At 39.3% G+C, this 22,617-nt stretch overlaps 1 pseudogene across 1 annotated transcript in view; it reads left to right on the plus strand.

Moving 5' to 3' along the window:
* Positions 1–2,051: 2,051 nt before the first annotated feature.
* Positions 2,052–22,617, plus strand: part of LOC311178822 (inorganic pyrophosphatase-like) — a 32,662-nt pseudogene continuing 12,096 nt past the window's right edge. The window contains exon 1 of the transcript in view: positions 2,052–2,056. The product of the transcript in view is annotated as an inorganic pyrophosphatase-like (transcript). The remainder of the gene's footprint in view (positions 2,057–22,617) is intronic.

Raw genomic sequence — 22,617 nt, forward strand, 5'->3', positions numbered from 1 at the left:
GGTCTGTGGATGCAAAAGTTCTCCAGGGTAAGTCCTGGAACCTACTACACATTGTTCACAAACAGTTTGAACCTCCTTTAAAGTTACAGGTAGAGCCCAGGCACGCACAGTGGCCCACATTGTCTTTTGCCCTGCGTGGAGCAAGCATCTGTGCAGCCATTGCACAATATCCTGCCCTGGAGCAGTTTCAAGCCATGGAACCTGGTCTAGGGTATCTGCTTCATCGTTGCCTGGTGAGGCTAATGGGGCATGTCCTATGACATAATAAACAGTCACCTGCTTCTGATGCCCTAGATCCCATAGATCTTTCCATAGGGCCTGGCCCCACAATGGCCAATGCATGATTTTCCAGTCATTGAGATTCCACGTGGAAGTCCACAGTGTCAGGCCTCTGTACACAGCTCAACTGTCAGTACAAATTACTAGAGGGGAAGGCTCATGGGCCACCGCTATCCATACAGCTCGCAGTTCAGCCCATTGGCTGCTCTGTCCTGTTCCAGTTTCAAGTCAAATAGTTTTCGTTTCTGGGTGCACAGCCACAGCTGTCCAAGAGGCTGGCTGGCCCCGGCTGGAGCCATCTGTATACCAGGCGTTTGCTGGAATTGGTTCTCGCCCCTCCTTGTAGGGACTAGCTTCAGATTTGGCTTCTACACAGGCTTCTGAAGTTGGTTCCATACTGACATATGTCACCAGACCGAGAACCTCCTGCAACTCTGCCCTTAAGGGGCTAGTTGACAGGCTGCAGCCCCCCACTTCACCAAAGTGGGCATTTGAGCAGTACCACTATGGGGCTTTGTCGTCCAGTCCCGTACCCATCCAGCTATTGGGTAGGTGGTTCTCACTAAGACAGGAGCTGTGGCAATTATACTTTCAGTAGCTAGTAAGGCTGCATATACCATAGCTAGCTGTTTCTCAATTCAGGAATACCTAACCTCAGTCCCCATTATCCATTCCAGCAGGGTGTGGTTGCTCTGGCCCTACCACCGGCTGTTCTGCAGCCTCTGCCTCAAGGATGGGTGTAAAGTCACTGAGGCCAGTCTCTCCATCTCTTGTGCCGTGCAAATAATCTCATCCACCCCTAGGTCCCACAAACGCAGCAGCCAGGTTGCCAAGGGTTCCCCTGGTTTCTGGTGGAACTGTTTGCCCAAGTCCACCAGTTCTGCCTGGGTGTAAGGTCGGTAGGTAGTAAATTCCATCATTTGTGGTGGTCCAGCAGTCTCACCCCTTGGGGCCACAGGTCACTGCCACTTTATCTTCTGAGTCACCACTGGGCAGGCTTGAAGCATGGGACCAGCCTTCTCCTCCTCTCCTGAGGAGGAACCTGGCATCTCCAGAGTCACAGGTTGGTTTGCCACCACCGGCTGTGACTTGGGCAAAGGGCCAGCCTCCCGGTCCTCCTCTCCTGGGAAGGAGTCTGGCATCTCTGGAATGGTGGGTTGGTTTCGCCAAACTTCTTACTCCAGAATCCTCAAACAGTGTCGTAGTATCCACATCTCTTCCTGCATCTCATCACGTACTTGCTGGATTCTGGATCGCTCCTTCTGCCTACACTCCCACAGAGCTGTGAGAAACCCATCCCATGGCCCCTGCTGCATCGCGGGCACTGTATCTCCCCTGGGTCTCTTCTATTTTGTATAGGGCCTGTAGCAACTGCACCAGGGATCCATCTACCTCTGGCCATTCCTGGGGAGGTGCCCACTGGGAGAGGAGATAGGCCATCAGGTACCATCTGCTCATGGCTGGCCACCCGGGAATCCCTCTCCAGGTTTCTAAGGGTTCCATACCCATCTGCATCCAGCCATCCTGCTTTGAACCATCCTGCTGTCTACGCCAAATGTTGCGCAACCAACCCATCCCAGATAGGTCCATTACAGGTTCTAGCAGGCATGTTGGTGTCTTCATGCTCCCCGCTTTTAGTCGACGTTGTACTCTGCAGCGCTCTGCCACTCCACTCCCCTCCTCCGCCCTCGGCACCGCACCACACTGTACTGCACTGCGCCATGCAACGCCACCCACACACGCCCGCCATGCATGCCACGCCACACGGCGCCATGCCGTTTGGCTGAGTGCACATGCGCAGTGGGAGGGTAGAAAAGCCTGACACTTTCCCCCCTACTTATCCTACAACCTGGTTGCTACATGTAGGGTAAATGGTTTTTCAGACTTTTCTGCCCTCCCCCCATTAAGATTTCCCTGCCTGATGGGGCACCTGCAGTTGTTACATTGCTGCAAACTATCTTGTTTACTTCTGTGGGCCATGGGAGGAGCATTGAGAGAGAGTCACGAAGAGAAGCAGAAGCAGGAGAAGAGGAAGAGAGAGATACAGGAGAGAGAAGGAGAGAAAGAGGCCAGAGAAGCCCAGAGTGAAGACTTGCCTGGGGCCTGGAGGCCTCCCAGCCTCCAAGAAAGCCACCGAGAGCAACAAGACTCTCCTTTACCCGTCTGCTGGATCATAGAAACCTGCTCAGTGCCCATCCTTTCCCTACACCGCACTACATGTAAAAGCTCAATAAAAGCCTGAGAAAGCCACCGAGGGCTCCAGGACTCTCCTTTACCTGTCTGCTGGATCATAAAAAACCTGCTCTGTGCTATCTTGGCCTTACAGTGGCTCTGTTGGTTCTCTGCATTTTCATATGAGTTTTAGGATGAGCTTCCATTACTGAAAAAGAAAGCTAACTGAATTATTTTTATTGTGGGTAAATTAGGGAGTATTGTGGTCTCAACAAAACACTCTTGTGATCTTTGGACCTGCCATACATTTCCATTTATTTTAGGTCTTCCTTAATTTCTTTCAACAATATTTTGTAGTTTTCACTGTAAAAGTGTTGTATTTCTTTTTAAAATTTTATTCCTAAGTATTTAATTCCACTTTTTTTAAACTTCAACTTCATTGGAAAATGATCATGCTCATTTGCTCACCTGCTTTCTGCGCTACTCTTGCTCTTATCAGAAGCCAGTGGAAACAGACAGGGTTTGCATACCCCTTGTCTAGAAGAGGCCTCCTGAAGATATTCTTTGCGTATTGTAGAAATTATTTTTCCATGAACATTTTGAGAAATTTAAATTTTGTTTGAAGTTACAATTGAGCAGTCTTTGTAGTACATAGTTCTCCTTTTTATTTTTGGGTCATTAGTCTCTGCAATTCTAGTAAAACTTTTGTTCAATTCTAGTTAAATTTTTTCTTGGACTCAAAAACCCATAAACTGCTAACCTCTGGCTGTTGAGAATTTTAACCCCTGAATGACACAGTTATACCTGAGAAAAGTTGTAGCACTGGAATCCTGATATTATTAGCCTCATAAAACAGTGATAGTAATCACCACCTTTTGACCCAATACCACAGAATGCAATGTGAGGGATGTCAAATAATCAGAAAACAATATTTTGGTAGGAATTCCACTCAATATCCATGAATTTTTTTAACTATTTGCTGCTTCTGCTGGCTTGGAAGTCATTCAACACATGGAAATCCAGATGGTGATTAAAGACCTGACCAAATTAACAAAAATCTCCTTCAGCTCATTATCCAAGCTTGTTATTTCCCTAAGTGCTTGCTATGTTTATGACTGTTACATTAAATGTTGCTATGGGTACAGGAAAAGGAAATGTTCCTTCTGTTAAATAATAGGAAACAAATAATAGTAATGAATACAAACAAAAATGATATTATTTTTTATTTTAAAATATGTTTTAGCAACAATACATATAGATTTCAAGAAGATTGACTTATTTTTCGTGAACATTTTGAGAAATTTAAATTTTGTTTAAAATTGACTACCTTTAAGAGGTAGTCAATCAGCAATATGTATCAGCAATATTAAGTTTGGCAAAAGCACTAATTGTTGAGAATTTTAAAATTTAAAGACTAGGCTGGAAAAGGATCTCAAAATATGCATATTTTGGAATATATTAATAATTTGGTTTGAGAATTGTTTTGTGATAGCACCATCTTGTGGCCAGAGTTGAAATAGTTTTCCATTGTAAACTCAGGTTTCATTTTTTTTTTTTCTTCAAAGATTTATTTATTTATGCATACAAGTACTGGGGTACATACAGGCCAGAGGTTTGGGCGTTGAGAAGATTCACCAGAGACAGAGTGAGGAACAAATCAGGCAGATGTATTGAAATACACTGCTGCGGGGGGCAGTGGGTAAGTCAGGAGGGTCTGCTGCGCCATGTGGGTAGCTCCCTGGCCAGGGATCGAACCCGCACTGCAGTGGCTGAGGATTGCTTCATAGGTTGCATCTTAACCCCTTGAGCCACCAGAGAGATCCTCGTTTTATTTTAAATATAAAATTTCCTATGAATAGCCTATCACATTACACTTACACTATGTTTTAATTGATATTACTATCAATTTTAAAGCTGGTTTTTGTATTGCACTCTTTAAAGCAAAGCTATTAAACTAAAATTAACTGAATTTTAGTTAATTAACTGAATTAACTGAATTTTAAAATTAATTGAAATTACAATACATTGAACAAAGAAAATGCTACTTATGAGGTATTACATCTAAAAACACATTTGCAAACAGAGAGTTTTACTATGGGGCCTCCCTGGTGGCACAGGGGTTAAGTCTCAGCGTTACCACCTCTACTGCCTGAATTCCATCCTCAGGCACAAAGCTAACCCACATATGGCACAACAGACCTCTTCTGTCTCACCTGCTGCTCCCCTCAGCAGTGCATTTCAGTACATCTGCCTGTTCTGCTTCCCACTCTCTCTATGGTGAATCCTCTCACCACCCTGCCCACCCCCACACACTTTTGGCCTACATGCCAGCTGTTCTATGCAGAAATAAATAAATAAATCTTTTTTAAAAAATAGAGAAATTTTACTATAAATTTTTTTAAGATTCTAGAATGTAGAATGAGTCAAGATTCATTTAAACATTCTAGATGCTAGAATAATTCCAGAATCTAGAACCCTTCTAGGATCTAGGTCTATAAAGATTCTAGAAGAAAATATATTATCATTAAACTTAAAATATTTTAAATCTTAAGGGCTTCATAAGATAAAGAAAATATTTAGATTATAGGAAACATGGCATAACTATAAAATTATAATAGGAAAAATGATGTCAAGATTTGTGTTATTCATATTAAGTGTGGCTGTGAGGGACAATTCCTTCCTACTCCTGAGCTCTTCTTGAGCTGACCATGCAATCAGATTAGTTTATACAGGTTAATAACAGAAAACAATAAATTTAATTACATATGTGTAGGGTAAATGGTTTTTCAGGTTTTTTTGCCCTCCCACCATTAGGATTGCCCTGCCAGATGGGGCCTGCAATTGTTACATTATTGCAAACTGTCTTGTTTACTTCTGTGGACCACGAGAGGAGTATTGAGACAGTCACTGAGAGAAGCAGCAGGAGAGAGAGCCAGGAGAGAGAAAAGAAAGAAGCCAGAGAAGCACAGAGTGAAGATTTGCCAGGGGCTGGCCTCCTGGCCCTCTGGCACCCCTGCTTGCTGTGTACCTGGTTGCTGCAATGCATGTACAGCTCAATAAAAGCCTGAGAAAGCCATCGAGGGCTACAGGACTCTGCTTTACCAGCCTGCTGGATCAGAAAACCTGCACAGTGCCCATCCAGCCCCTATAGTATGAAAATCTACAAGAATGTGGATTATAAAGTTAGTGAAGCAAAATGGAAGTGTATATCCTGAGCTAGGGTCTAGGATAGGGACCTGGGCCTTTAAGGAGACAGGAGAGGGACTCACATGGTAAAGAGTGGTGACTCATATGAAGAGCAGCACATGCTCTGTAATTAGATGATTTCCCTGAAGCACAGATAAATATCAGATGGAAAGGCTGTTTCTGGTAATAACCCAAATTCTGTGTAATATTGCACATTTTGATTATAAGAGGTAGTTAAGGGAATAGTAAAAGTTTTAGTGAGCCTGCATGGCCTAGGGTGATCTCAACTCCAAATAATCCACTTGCCAAAGTGATACATAATAGGAAGGACCTTTCTGAACTTCTTGGGGGTGGTTTAGTCTTCAGTGTTAATAAGTATGCAGCAAATGTCTGCCATTTTAGGCTCCTATAGTCTACTCCTTTTGCTAGAAAAGGGGAAATACAATTTCTTTTTTCTCAGGAAAAATATCATAGTACTTAATTCCTATTATTCACAACATTATAAATCCAATGTGAATTTTTTTCAGTAATATAAAAATTTCTAATTATTGATGATGGGCTTGTCTGCAGGAATATGCCTCATTTCACTCTTCTTCCCCAGGAGGTAATGCCTGTGGCTGTTTAATTTAAATTATGAAGTTCCTTTATTAAGGATCATATCCAGTCTCTGTCTTAAGGTACAAAGTAAGCTAAGAATAAAACTTTGAATTGTTGCTCTGAAAGACAATGTAGTTATTCCACTTGCAACCAGTTGGTTGCCTAGGAGAAATTTTAGACCCCAAAAGTGTCACACATTTTCTAAAATCAATAATGTTAGGCTGATTAACCAAGGGATAAATACTTTATCTACTGAGGTATCAATATTCCTAGCTAAATTATAATTTATTAAAGTTTAATATACATATATACACATACACACACATGATATGGACCAATCTTCTGATAAAATGTTTAACAGTTGGGCTTTCTCAATGTGATGCATCGCTAATGAAAATAAATTACATAGGTGCTTTACATTTTACACATCCCAGAAATTTCAAAAATTTGAAAATTCTGCTTGAGACTTCTACCTTGACTTATGGGTCAGCAGAAATGTGTTATTTCGTTTCCAAATGCAAGGGATTGTTCACATATGTTTTCACTATTGTTTCTAGTTAAATTCTGTTACAAAATCTGAATGCATTTTCTGTGATTCTATACTTATATTTCACTAAGGTAAGCTTGATGGTCCAGACTGTAGTATATTAGTGTATCATGGTGAATGTTCCATGTGCACTTGAGAAGTAGATGTATTAGGCTGTTTGGGATTGGAAAAGTCTATAAATAGCAGTTAGGTGATGTTGGTCAACAGCATTATCCAGATCATCTGCATTCTTAACTGATTTTCTTCCTACTTGTTTTATCAATTACAGTGTAAGCACCGCTGAATTTTCCAACTGTAACTATGGCTAAGTTTTTTTTTCCTTTTCAGTTATACATTCAGTTGTCTCATCTAGTTTCCCTGTGGATGCCTGGTAATGTTCCTGGAGGAAAATTTACAAAAAGTGTGAATTACCCCTTTGCTGCAGCCACCAAGGCTTCATACTCTCAGCACGGCTATACTCAGTCTTTAGCCAGCCATGAAATGTTTTTATCTTAATCTGTTCACCAATTTACAGCAACACCCAGTGGCATCTGTCCCAGGTGGCTAATACTGTAGGTTTCTGTCTACAGGCCCTCTCTCCAAATATTAGCTTTTTCATCCTTCTATGAGTGAATTAAAAAATATATTCCTTCCATATTTAAATGTTTTCCTCCTATGTTTCCTCATCAAAATCTCTGATACCAGAGTTAATTTAGCCTCTTCAGTAGCATATTTTATTACAGTGCCCAATAGGCGCCTCAGAAAATGTCTTTTCAAGGGTGAATAGCAAATTTCTGTATCAGACTGTTACCTATCCAAAACCGGTGAGTGATGCTGTTGGATTTCTCTGACTTCTGTTGAGGCGGCGCGTGGTTTGGGTCTCGGTAGCCACTTTTGCAACATCAGAGGGGCAGGATTCTCACAAGGGCCTGGGATGGCCTTCTAGGTTCAATACTTTTGAATTTCATTCAGTGCCTGTTGACTCCTACTTGTTCAAAAACACCCTTTTAAAAGTGTTCACTGGCATATGGGCCCCAAGTGTGCATCTTCAAGTAGGATTCTTCCAAAATCCAAATAAGCAAACCACTGCCAGAAATGCACACAGCTCTCCTGTCAAAAGTTTGTTGCACTGATGGGAAGAGCAGGCTCAGACTCAGCATACAAGGGCAGTGGTTCTGTTGGCACAACTGGTGGAGAGATTAGCAATGCTGGTCATATTACATGTGATTGCCTTTTGATTTGAAGCGTCTTACCAGAGTTGTTACAAGTTCAGAGGATATCACCTGAGTGGGGGGCCATTCCAGACTGCCTTTGGTCTCGATATTTTTTTACCAAAGCTTGAGTAATTCAACATGTAGCTTGATGAGCAGGTGAATCTCATCAAGCTTGCATTATTTGATTCTAAAGTATAAGGTATCAGACTTTGCTATATTAAGAACCGCATGTAATTTATTCAGTGCATTCATAATCTGTTTTTCAAAGTTGACTATTAGGCTGTAGGTCAAAAATTTCTCTGTTTTGGAGCCTTCTTGGTGGCGCAAGGGGTTATGTTTCAGCACTATCAAGCTATTGCCAGCCACTGTGGCCTGAGTTCGATCCCTGGCCAGGGAGCTGACCCATATGGCACAGCAGACCTCTCCTTTCTTGCTGTCTGCTCCCCTCAGCATCGTTTTTTAGTAGATCCGCCTGTTCTGCTCCCCAATCTGTCTCTGGTGAATCCTCTTGCCCCCCACACCTCTGGCCTACACCCCAATTCTTATATGCATAAAAAATAAAAATAAATCTTTTTTTTAAAAAGTTCACACACACACACAGTCAACTCAAAATAATCTTTAATATGACAAAACATATTTCATCGAAGACAAAGCAGCAGACAAGTTAAACAATGCAAACAAGCACATAACCTGTTTTAGATGTTTCCAGGGGAATTTGGTTGGGCTTTAGGTTTAAAGTAGGAGACGGGTTGATGGTAGGTGACTAACTTTTCTCCTGTGTATTTTTTTCAAGCATTTTCTTTATTATAGTTAGGAAAATATTTGTATTTTTTTAAGATTCATTTTCATTTATTTATGCATACAAGAACTGGGGTGTATGCCAGAGGTTCAGGGGGTGAAATAATTCACCAAAGATGGAGTGGGGAGCAGAACTGGCAGATCTACTGAAATACACTGTTGAGGGGAGCAGCAAAGAGACAGGAGAGGTCTGCTGCGCCATATGGGTTAGCTCTCCGGCCAAGGGTCGAACTGATGCCACAGTGGCTGACAATAGCTTGATAGTGCTGAGACTTTAACCCCTGTGTCACCAGGGAAGCACCGTCAGGGCAACGTTTGTAAGATTCAATTAAATAATGTTTTTCTCTGGAACAACAGATCCTTGTCACCTTTGGATAAAGCACCATGAAAGGCTTTGTAAGATTTGCCCTTGCCCACTCCTGAAGACTTTTTTTTTTAAAGATTTATTTACTTATGCATACAAGAGCTGGGGTATAGGCCAGAGATGTGGGGGTGGGGGGGTGAGAAAATTCACCAGAGACAGAGTGGGAAGCAGAACAGGCAGACTGACTGAAATACGCTGCTGAGGGGAGCAGTGGGAGAGACAGAAGAGGTTTGCTGTGCCATGTGGGTTGCTCTCTGGCCAGCCAGGGATTGAACTCATGCTGCAGAGGCTGTGGATTGCTTCATAGTGCGGTGCTTAACCCCTTGAGCCACCAGGGAGGCCCCCACTCCTGAAGACTTTTTCATAGACTCCCCTCCCTTCACTCTTCATGCTAGTTTTATGTAAGTTCAACTTTTTCTTGTTTTTTTTTTTTTTTTTACTCACCTCTAGGCCTCATAGCATGCAGTTCCTCTTTGTTCCACTGTCTATTTGGCTCTCATTCTCTTTTCAAATCTCAGCTTAATTGTAGGCTCTGTCTCAGCTCTGCACAATAAGCAAGCCCCACTAGTAGACACCCTCACACAACCTTGTGCAGCATTTGGCACAGTTTGAATTACACAGTTAATTGTCATCTCTGTATGTTTTCCACTAAACTAAATGCTCCAAGAGGAAGGTATTATGATTAGTTATTTGCCCCTGGCATTGAATACAGTGCTTAGAAGATGTGCAATATTTGGGACTGATTAAGTGACTAGAATTGTGCTTTTGAATGTGATACTAAAAATCCCAATTAATGATACAGTGTTACCTTTCTTGGTTCATTCTTATGTATAAATTTCCCTTTAGGGATTGCTGAAGGAGCTTGCAGGGCAGAACACTTACTTTTCCCCACCCAAATAGTATCATGATTTAAAGTTAATTGTGCACCATTCATCACCATCACTTAAAATTCTGCTCATTTTTTCTTCTATATATGAATTTTTTTGCCCATAATTAAAATCCGTTTCACTAATGCCAAAATACTCAATATTTTGTAAAGAAATAAAGAAGACAATTTTTCTTCAGGTTTTCTCATAAAATTGGTTCAAAGAAATTCAAAATATGTACATTAGGAACAGAATATTTTAACTGTTTTCAACATATTAAGAATTTATTGTGTGAAGTTTGAATCCATACCTCATTAGGGTTTTTTTCATGTTTTATTAAAATCATCCATGTTTTAAAAGTTGCATTGCAGATAAAACAAGATGCATTTTAGGTTGAATTTCAATGAGCAACTCAAGTGTGCCATTAGAAATTGCAGTTTGAGCTCAATCTGTGTCTAAATCCAGGATATACCACTGATTCACATAAGAAATTTTGAAACAGAGGCAAATTTTGCAGATATGATGTGGAGTAATTTTTCTTAGTAATTTTTACTGTTAGTAGCTGATTTAGACATATTTATAACAAAATGATAGAAATGTTGATTTTCAACCCATACAGGAAACAAAAAAGGAACTTTCAAATTATTACCTTACCACACTTATAGACAACTCTATATATTTTCTTTATTGTTAGAAAAGAAAAGTGAAAATCATTTCTCTAAACCTTGAAAATAAATGCTTCAGTATGTCAGTACAATCAATGCATGCTTTAAAACTTGAAACTAAGTGTATAGTTAATATATAGCACTTTTTTTTAGTAAATTTTGGAATAATCAAATGTTTCTCTAATGAACATTTCTTTTCTATATTTAAAGGCTCTTATAATTCATATATCTAGGTAGAAGGAAGAGTTAGAGCTAAAAACACCCCATACTTATTTGCTCAGAAGGGGATGGGTATTGGGCCTCCCCGGTGGCGCAGCGGTTGAGCGCTGGGTTGAGAAGCTGCCCGCGGCCTCTGCAGCGCCGGCCACTGGAGGAGGGTCCCACATGGCGTGCAGACCTCTCCTGCCGCCCGCTGCTCCCCTCAGCAGTGTACTTCGGTCCTTCTGCCTGCTCTGCTCCCGGCTCTGGCTCTGGTGAATTCTCTCACCCTCCCCGCTTCTGACTGTACCCAGTGCATGCATAAACAAAACAAACAAACAAACAAACAAATAAATAAAACATGCCTCTAAAAAAAAAAGAAGGGGATGGGTATTATTCAGATTTCAATTAGGAGTCTGTTATTTGAAATCATTTCTTTTCTTTCTATGCCCTTGAACTTCACACTAACTAAAGCTATCTGAGCACACTAAGAGTTTGCTCTCTTTGTGTTTGCATGCAATGATGGCCTCACCCTTTTTGAATAGGCAAAACAGGTTTTACCTCTCTTAACAGTTTGGGGTCCTTGGGTAACCCCTGCTCTTATGAGGTTTTACTAAGTGGAACCTAGTGTATATTTTACTCCCTGCAGCAGTCTGATACCTGCTTGGGTCTTATGCCTTGTGAAAAGGCACTGGCGCCTAAGGATCTTGATTTCTATAGCTGGGTTAATGATCATGTTATTTCGCTCTACCCCCTCTTCCCCCTGTGTGAGTCAGGTTCTGGTCTTGTGATGCTTCCTTTTGGTTTTCTATTCTTTCCCCGATCAATAACAACAGCATACTATTCTTTATAACTGTAGCCTTATACTATAGTTTGAAGTCTGGGGGTGAGACACATCCACTGCTTTTCTTTTGTTGTCAGGATAGCTGTGGCTATTTGGAGTCTTTTGTGGTTCCAGGTAAATTTTAGTAATATTTGCTTCATTTCTTTGAGGAATTCCATTGAAACCTTGATGGGGATGGCACTAAATCCATGTACTGCTTTAGGTAAGATGGACATATTAACAATGTTAGTTCTTCCAATACCTGAGTGTGCAGTATCTTTTCATTTCCTTATGTCTACTTCTAATTCTTTTAACAATGGAAGACAGCTAAATTCTCATTTGCCTCTTTCTTTACTCCAATGCAATAATGACATCATACAGCTCCTGAAAATCTCCACTGCACACTTGTAAGAGCATGGGAGTAAAACTGGCAAATGCCATTGCAGCATTATTTTGAAAGTATTTTTTACTTCATGGAGCTCAAAGGATCTTCTAAGATCTATGAATCACACTTTGAGACTGGCAAGGCTAAAGTTTGGGTTCTTGTAGTTGTTGCTGGAGAAGATAGAACCAGAGATAAACACAGTGTTCACTTGTTTGGCTAGAGATTGCCCTGTTCAAGATAACAATATCTTTAGACAATGATATTGCTTTTGTTAATATTAGATGTTTTCATATACTTCATTTCCTCTGAACATTTTCCAATGTTCTTTCTTCTAGTAGACATTGTTAATATCTACATTTACGAAGAAGTGTAATGAAATTCAAGATGGTATGTACTTATTTTGCATGCATAACAAAATAGCAGCAGAAATTATCTCCCACGTCTGTATGTTTTTTCCATAACGTTCATGCTCTTTCCTTAATCAATAATTAATAAATACAGATATAATTAGGAATTATGGGAAAAGGAAAATTAGCTGTGAATATAGCACATATAAACAATTGAAAAGATTTGTTAAAAGACTTTTGTAAGGAAGATGCAAATGAATGGAGGTCATAGGTGGGTTGTAAGGAAAACAGAATTTTGTTTAATCTACTGAACAGTAATTATAACACAAATGCTGATATTTACTGAGTAAAATTAAAATTATATGGAGAGCAACTTCTGGAATGGGTAATTAAATTACACAACAATTAAGGGGTGACAGACACAAGATAAATATGTATGGTATAAAAAAGCTTTGTTTTAGAGGAACCAAAAGAAAGGAGAACTCAGATAGTAAGATGAGCGATAAATATTAGATTATAAGAGAGTTGGGGCCTCCCTGGTGGTGCAGGGGTTAAAATCTCATCACAATCAAGCTATCACCAGCCACTGAAGCATGAGTTCGATCCCCAGCCAGGGAGCTGACCCACATAGCACAGCAGACCTCACCTGTCTTGCCTGCTGCTCCCCTCAACAGTGTATTTCAGTCAGTCTGCCTGCTCTGCTCCCCACTCTTTCTCTGGTGAATCTTCTCACCCCACACACACACGTTAGGCCTACACCCCAGTTTTTGTATGCATAAATAAATAAAAATAAATCTTTAAAAAAAAGAAGATGGAGTATGCAGACATTTGGGGGAGCAGTGGTTGGAGTCATTACAAGACTTTAATGATTTGTGCAATTTATTTAAATTCTGTTGAAGTAAAAATATATATGTATATATATCTAAATATGTACATATATGTATGTATCTATACATACCTAAATATGTACATACATATTTAGAAATAGTTTTTATGAAGGTTTTTTTTTAGGTGAAATATAAGATTTCAAGTGTGTGGCTTATCTCATTTCATTATTTTTGCTGCCAGATTCACTTTATTTCTGCATAAAATGGTGACACCTTGGGTTATTGGGTTAGTTTTTCCTTTGTAAATAACTCCAATACTTTCCTCTGATAGGCAATTCCGATTATTACTTATGAGGACCCATCAAGCTGTAGGTGCATTTAGCTACATCAAAAATAAAATACCCATTGCCTTACAATTCATGATATGTCCAGAAAGTTTAAATATTTTCATGCGTATAATACATTTTGTCACTGTAAGTCACTTTCACAACTGACTGTGCAAAAAGTTATTAGCTGGTTGCCAATATTTTCTGAAATTTGAATTCACTTGCATGTCACTTGCCAAACAGTTTCTGAGGCTAAAGCAATTTCTACCATGTGTGTAGGAATGGAAATAAATGTTGTCTACAACTAAAGTGAAACATGTCTGTAATGCTGGGGCTTATTTTTTTTAATCATTTTATTACCACACATGGCATGAAGACAATAGTTTCACACTTATCTATGACCATAATGAAATTCATTTAATTCTTCTTCTTGAAGATGAATTGATGGGGTATTAGAAGGGAGAAGATAGCAATCTCAGTGTTTGTGGGAACAGATAAAATTTCATCACTTGGGACAATTATCTTCTGGTCCTGATTGTTACAATCCCTTTATAGAGGTAGAGAGTATACTGTTTACTGTCCAACAGAATATTTAATTTAATAACCATGTCCATTAATTCCCTCCTGGTGCTGTAAAAATTACCATAAGTTTATTGACTAAAACAACACAACTTTATTACTTTATAATTTTGGAAGTCAGAAGTCCAAAATGAGTCTCGAGAGGTCAAAATAAAGTTGTATGTTTTTTTCTTAGCCTCGAGGGAAGAATTCTTTTCTTTGCCTTTTCTACTTGCTAGCGGTTGCTGCATTTCCTGGCTTAGTGCCTTTCCCTGTTATGGAGTGCATCACTGTAACTCATCTTTTCGCACAGATCCTCTTGCTTCTCTCTTATGAGGACTCTGATTTTACAGGATCCATTCTGATAATTCAAAAAAATCTCAATAGTCAAATTTAACCAAATCTAAAAGTTCCCTTTTGCCATGGAAGGTAACATTATCACTGGTTCTAGTAATTAGGATGTGGACTTCTTTGGAGACTGTTATTTTGTCTGCCATACCAAGGGACTTGAGTTTCCTCAGATATTTTCATGTGCCACAAAACATTTTTTTTAAAGATTTATTTATTCATGTATACAAGAACCGGTGTACAGGCCAGATGTGTGGGAGGGTGAGAGGATTCACCAGAGACAGAGCAGGGAACAGATAGGCAGATCAACCGAAGTACACTGCTGTGGGGAGCAGCGGGCGAGGCAGGAGAGGTCTGCCACGCCATGTGGGTATCTTGCTGGCTGGCTAGGATGGAACCCGTGGTGCAGAGGCTGTGGACAGCTTCACAGAGCTGCACTCAACCACCTGTGCCACCAGGGGAGGCCCCAAAACATTTTTTTCCCCAAAACATTTTTTGAATGCTTACTTCCTGCTAAGGTTTTTGCCAAGATTAAGACATAGAGTTAGTCCTCAAGTACCTTACAATCAAGCCTGTTGTGACAAGTCTGATGCCTAATTCAATTACTTTAATGGCTCATGAATAATGAGCATAGTGTGTTCTAGAGCATACAGTAGTTAATTTAATCTATGGTGCTTGGGAAGGTTTCTGGAGGTGACAGTGAACTGGATGTTGTGGCACAAAGAGAAAATGCAGAGGCTAATAAGAAGCAGATCTATTGTACTGGTACTGGCTTAGCAGATTCACATTCCAAAGCTGAGCCCTATTTACAAGAAATCATGGCTTTATATATACTTTTAGTTTCTATAAGGTTCCGGGTATATTTGCATTGGCAGTTGTACATGGTCAGACAAGTTGTGGCTAAATACCAAGAGGTGAGTTGCATACGTGAGTAGCATACCAGGAATTGAGCAAAAGGTCAGTTGTCATGGAACTCTCTAGTCCATTTTGCTTAAAGAACAGCTGAAGGATGAGTGCTCTGTAGCCATTTACATTGTAAATGGTGTGAAGAGAGGAAAGTGATGCATGGATTCTAGAACTTACACTCACATGTCTATCTGGCTTTAGATCCTATGGGAGCTATAATCCATAGATCCTACTCCATGTTTATTCTCCCTCATTCCTTCATACATTAACTGACCTAATCCATCTTAAAAGCAACAGTTCACCATTATAACCAGTCTTTTTGTATCTACTCACAACATTTATCTCTCACCTACAAGATACTGATTTATTTCAACTCTGTGACACTTCTGGACCTGCATTTGTGCTGCTGAGTGAAGCAGGAGAAAAACACACACATCCATTAGCTGTTAAAATCAAGGTTAAATTAATAATCTTGAATTTTGTGTTGCTTGTGATGCCACTTGGCAATTCTAATATAGTCCCTTAGTTTACTTACTCTTGTTTCTCCAGGCACCTATTTCACATCTCCAGTTCTCCCCTCAAATCCCCACCAACTCGTCTCTCTTAAGCTGATGATTTGGTCTTTCTTCTCTCTCTGAAAACCAAAACAATTGGAAATGAATTTCTGTGAACTATCCCCAGCACTACTATTCCTATGCCTAAAATGTTCAAAAATCATAAACTCTGCTTTCTTTTACTTAAGTTGAACTGTTTGCATTTCTAAGTCTAATATTTCTACCTGTACAGCAATTCCCACATTTTCTTTACCTCCTCAAGGACATAATTTCAGTTCTATTAACTTTCTCCTGCACTGAAAAATTTCCCTACTAAAATGTTCCATTAGCATAAAAGCATGTTGTTATTTCTCTTGCTTTAAAAATAAAAACTCTTGGTTTAATATTGTTCTCTATTAACTCATAATGCTATTTTCCATTATGTTAATATAACTCAAAAGAAAACATATAGTCCTTTCTTGGTAAACTTTCATTAAATTTATTCCAATTAAGCTTTTATTTGCTATAAAACTGCTTATGTAAAAATATTACCATTAACAGGCCACACTAGTATGTTGCTAGTTGACATAATTTACTAGACACTATAAGAACTATTCTAATCCTCACACAAGCTGCACTGTCACTAGTAAAATGTGGAAATGGGATTAAAATCCAGACAAATGTCTCTGAAGTATACACTCAGTCACTGCACTAAATTACCTCTCTAGCTCACAAATCTCCATATTGCTAAATCTCATTATTAATCATTGGTCTTTATTTCCTTTTAAGCAGCATTAACAAATTGATTCTTTACCAAAATTGCCTTCTGGGACTCTACAGTCCACTGATTTCCTTCCTACCTTATCATTATAGTTCTCAAGAGAGTAGGTAAACAAAAAAACATACCTGATTTCTTGCCCTTAAGAGTGTGATATTTAATTATGCAGGGGATAGACTGGTGATCAAGTATCTTACTGCAATGCTTTAAGAGAGTTAAAAAGTGCTATGATGTTTAGAATTAGAAATTGTTCAAAATCCTACAGAATGTGGGCATTTTCATGGAGAGGTACATTGTGAAACAAAAATAGTGCTGCTGAATTGAGAAGGTGCATAAAATTGTCCCATACAGACTGGAAGTGCATGTGACCAGCACATAGAGAAGTATGGATGTTAGAGAAATAATAAGAAACACAGTACAGCTATTTTTACATGCCCCCCGCCCCACCACTTTTATTTGATTTGGAATTAGTGCACTAGAAAAGTAGGTTAAACTGTGAACAAAAACAACACGAGGTAGAAGTACTTTTCTAACTCTTTTCAGTCTCAAGCACATTAGACTAACCTAGTGCACTGCCCAAGCATATTCACAATGATTCTAGTCTAATTTTTCTCAGATGGGACCTGGATATTGGCATATTTCTCCTCTTGGGAGTCCAATGTGTAGCCAGAGTTGAGAACCATCATGCTAGAATAACACTGTTGGGGAAGACGAGCTAGAAACCAAGTCTGGAGGTCAAAGCCAAGACTTCAAGGCCTTTTAACCTGTGCTAGAGAAGTGAAAATTCATCCCCTAAACAAAGTGAGAACAAATATGGTTTTAGGCAAGATCATAATGTGACTAAATCAGTGTACTCAGAACAAAAATAACTTTAGAAAATAGTATGAGTTGAATGAATTTCAGAACTTTCTCAGTTATCTTTAAATAGCAAAATTTCTTTGAGGACTTCTAGTCACAAAACTGCAGAAACTGTTCAGTAATTCATGTATCAATTCTACTATAATAATATTTTTTAAAGAAATTTATATTAAAGGCTAAGACATTTTCTCTATCTGTTTGGGGCACTGTTTCCCCTGTTTTGAGAGAAGGGCCCCTTATCAGTTTCTTCTCTTTCCCCATCTTGATTTTCCATGCTTCATCTCCTAACTTATTACCTACAGGATTTTTTTTTTCCCCTCACAGGGACTGAATTGCAGGCCAGGAGAGGCAATAAAAGGACTGGTAAAGTCCTTTTATAACAGATTGGTGCTCTTTTGATCATGTGGCATCCTTCTTCCTGAACAGAGCAGATGTTTAATTTTATTTTCTTTGCTTCTTTCATGGGATCCATTCTTGGCAGCATCTCACCTTACTTTGGATTCTGGCTTCATTTGTGTTAGTGCCGTCACTGAAAATGAGATAAAAATAGTTCATAGAGAATCCTGCTCTCCTTACCACTATTTATTACCCATGACACCCATGAATAATTTTACTTGTGTAAAAGGGATGAATTTTATGCTGAAGGATGGAATTGGACTTTTAGTGATGAACTTAATGTGTGTGTGTGTGTGTGTGTGTGTGTGTGTAGATAGATAGATAGATAGATGTTGATTTTTGATCCTCCACACTTGTGATGCAGTTACAAAGGACCGGTCTCTCTTCTTGCCCTACCAGATAAGCATTCTACTTCTCCTCCTGTCCTGTCAGATAAACATTAACAAGTTTGTCTCCCTCCTATCTCTTGCATTTTCCTTTCTTGCTTAACAGGTTTATCTTCTTGCATTCTAGAGAAAAGGAAGTTAAACATCAGGAGTTGACAAATTTCCATGTGCCTGCCTCAAAAGGACATGCTGACCTTTCCTATATCCCTTTTGCAGACCCTTGCCCATCTCCCCTCATTTTTCCGCCTTTGTATAAATATCCCTGTACTCTGCCAAAGAGCAAGATGGTGGTCTTTCAGACAGGAGTCTGCGGCCCTCCTCATATATCAACAAATTAAACCACTTTCCTTTTCCTCAAACTCTGTTTCCTTTTATTGGCTAAGGGAAACTGAGACTGGTGTTGGGTGTCACCTGAAATGCATATAATGTTATAATATAATGTTGCTTCAATAAATTGTATTAAAAATAAAAACCAACACATTTGGAAAATAATTGTATTCGATAGGAACAATTATCTCTTACTATATATAACATCCCAGCGCCTGTATATGTTAGGTGCTGCAGGGATGTGTGCATGAACTAAAGCTCCGCTGTAGATGCAGTTAGGTGTTTATGGTGCCTTCTTTGCAACACTGAATGTGGATTTGTTTGTCGTCTAATTCTGTTAGGGGGAAAAGGATGTCCCTATAACAATTCTATATTGTAAAGGAATGCACATCTGATTTTGTCAGTCTAATTGGTATAGGACTTAGGACTATAGGTGATCCTGTACCTCTCAATCATATACAGAGTTTAAAGCAATATTACCTCAATTAAAAAAAAAGGCCACAGCTATGAGAAGACCCATTGGCGTTGCAGGCACCACTTCCTAAATGGCTCACACTCATAGCTGTTGGCAAGAGGTCTTAGTCTCTTCTCAGCAATTGCTGGAATGTGTCTGTTCCTTACCAATTTGACCCCACCGTATGTCTTCTTGAGTGGCTCCCTGACATGACTTAAGAGCGTGCCAAGACAGAAACATAACACAAACATGTGTTAAGACCTATCCTCAGAAATAACACCCAATATTTCCACAATATCCCATTGTCTACATAGGTCAGATACATTTGATATGTGAAAGGATGACAAACAATGAATGCAAAGAAATGGGGGTCATTTTGAGCTTGGCTACCACAACATATGTACCAGCTTAGAGTCCTTTTATAATTCTTCAAAAAATTAAGAAAAATATTAAGATCAATGTCAATAATATCTCTGTGCACCTCAAGTGTTTGGGGGAAATTTAAAAGTCTGTTTTTTCTAATTTAAATCGACTGTCTATTATTGTGATAATATAGTCTCTTATTTTTTTTTAAGATTTATTTTTATTCATTTATACAAGCACTGGGTACAGTCAGAAGCGCGGGAGGGTGAGAGAATTCACCAGAGCCAGAGCGGGGAGCAGAGCAGGCAGAAGGACCGAAGTACACTGCTGAGGGGAGCAGCAGGCGGCAGGAGAGGACTGCGCGCCATGTGGGACCCTCCTCTGGTGGCCGGGAAGCAGCGGGGATTGAACCGGCGCTGCAGAGACTGCGGGCAGTGTCGCAACCCAGAGCTCAACCGCTGCGCCACCGGGGAGGCCCTAGTCTCATATCTTAAATGGTACTTAGAATAAATATTACAAAAATAGTTTTCAGACTGTGAAGCTTTGTTTACATAAATTAACTTTTCTCCCTACCCACAACCAGGTTTTCTCTTCTAAGTGAAAAAGCAAACTGGGTCCTCCTTGTTGGCACAGGGGTGAAAGTCTCAGCGCTATTAAGCTATCACCAGCAACTGTGGCATGAGTTCGAACCCCGGCCAGGGATCAACCCACATGGCTCCGCAGACCTTTTCTGCCTCGCCTGCTGCAGCCCTCAGCAGTGTATTACAGTAGATCTGCCAGTTCTGCTCCCCACTCTGTCTGGTGAATCCTCTCACCCACTGCACATCTGGCTTATACCCCAGTTCTTGTATGCATAAATAAATAAATCTTTTTTAAAAGATTTATCTATTTATTTATTTATACAAGAACTGGAGTACAGGCCAGATGCGTGGGAGGGTGAGAGGATTCACCAGAGACAGAGTGGGAAGCAGAACAGGCAGACTGATGAAATGCACTGCTGAGGGGAGCAGCAGGCGAGACAGGAGAGGTCTGCGGCGTCAAGTGAGACTCTCTCCAGCCGGCCGGGATCCAACCAGCGCTGCAGAGGCTGCAGACAGCTCAACCGCCTGTGCCACCAGGGGAGGCCCATAAATACATAAATCTTCAAAAAAAAAATCATTATCTTTTTTTTTGCAAATAATTATTTTATTATTGTGCACAGGCATATAAAATAAATTTTTATTGATGTAATATTATATAAGCCTCAGATGTACAATTTTGTAATTCTACATCTGTAAATATTACATCATTATCACCTTCAAAAATCTAGTTTTAAATCCATCATCATGAACTTGACCCCCCCTTATGCATTTTACATGACCTCCAATTCCCTTTAATAACCACCCATCAGTTTTCTGTATCTAAGAGTTTGTTTCTGTTTTATTTGTTCATTTGCTTTGTTTCTTAATCACCCACATGAGTAAAATTATATAGCCAGATCATCTTTTAGCTCAAGTAACACATTGTGTTTTCCCTAAAATAATTTTATATTACTTAATTTTGTGCTACCAATATTTTGAATGTGCTATCCTTCTGTTTCAGACCTAATCTTAATTCATATGATTTTTTTTTATTTTCTATAGTCACAGTTTTATGATAGGATTCATTAATGATTAATACAAACTACCCAGGTTACATGAATATGAACTCCCAATCTTATAATACCCCCAATATTGGAACATTAGTGGTGGGTGTGAGATGGTGACATATGCCGAAACAGCTGCGAACACCTTTATCATAAACAGTATCGTAGAACAATGCTACCTGAATAAAAACTGATATGATTAAAAAATAAATCTTAAAAAAATGATGCGAACTAATATATAAGTTCTAAAATGTTTACTCAAGACTTTTATGTACTAAAGATTTTAGTGAAATAGGTATACTTTAATTTTATCCTTTCTGCTAGCCAATTCCCATAAAAGTAAGACTTAATGAATAAATACTCTGAAGTGGTTTTGTCCACAAAATAAACATCTTAAAAAGATATTCTTTATAATCATTTTTTAAAAGATTTAATTTTTATTCATACAATAGCTGGGATACAGGCCAGAGGTGCTGGAGGGTGAGAGGATTCACCAGAGACAGAGTGGGGAGTAGAACAGACAGACGGACTGAAAGCACTACTGAGGGGAGCAGTGGGTGTGATAGGAGAGGTCTGCCACACCATGTGGGTTCTCCCAGGCTGCTGGGAATCCAACCCGTGCTGCAGAGGCTGCGGACAGCTTCACAGCGCTGTGCTCAACCAGCTGCGCCACCGGGGAGGCCCTCATTTACTTATTTTTAATTATTTCTTGTTTTTCCTTTGTTTGGGCAAACTTTCAAGAGAATTCAAACTGGGTTAATGACATTTACAAGCTCAAACTTTTCAGAAATAATAAAGCTCAAGTTACTTAGGTATATATTAATTTTCTTTTGTGACTCTACCTATGACTTTATTATATGCACATAAATATTTACATCTTATTTCAATTTCAGAGAATGAAAATATAATTTCAATAAACAGGAATGCTTATTTAAGATTGATGAAAAGTGCACAGTAGAAGATTAAAAAGAAATGTTTGCATGCTTTATGATATCCAGATAAACATATTTCCAAAACAAGGTCTGGCAGAATATGTTTATGTGTATTCAATCCACAGGTGAAGTAGCAGGAGTAGAAAGAGTCCGTACCAGGAAAATGCTGACAGATGGCAGATTTGCTGTTTCCTTTCTCTCATAATGAAGCAGGATGTTCAGCTAGAGTAGCAAGCCAGACAATTCATTTTTCATTTACTAAGGCCAATAAGGTTGCAATGTGTAATATTTCTGGCTGTTGTAAGATAGCAGACACTTTATTCAAATATTAGATTACTGAAGGTGTAGAAAGTGACAGAAAAACAAAATTAATATAAATCCACAGTACAACATTAAAAAAAATCATGTCAAAGATAGTTAAAAGATACAAGTTTTTTTAACCACACCCTAAGGAGAGCCTCTGTAGTAAATACATTTCATATATATGTATCTACAAATATATACATGCAAAAGTTACACACCACACAAACAATTTTATATAAGAAGAGTTTTTATGAGTCAAGTATACTATAAGCATTGTA

This window comes from Talpa europaea (assembly GCF_964194135.1).
Source record: "Talpa europaea genome assembly, chromosome: 10".
Taxonomy (NCBI): Eukaryota; Metazoa; Chordata; class Mammalia; order Eulipotyphla; family Talpidae; genus Talpa; species Talpa europaea.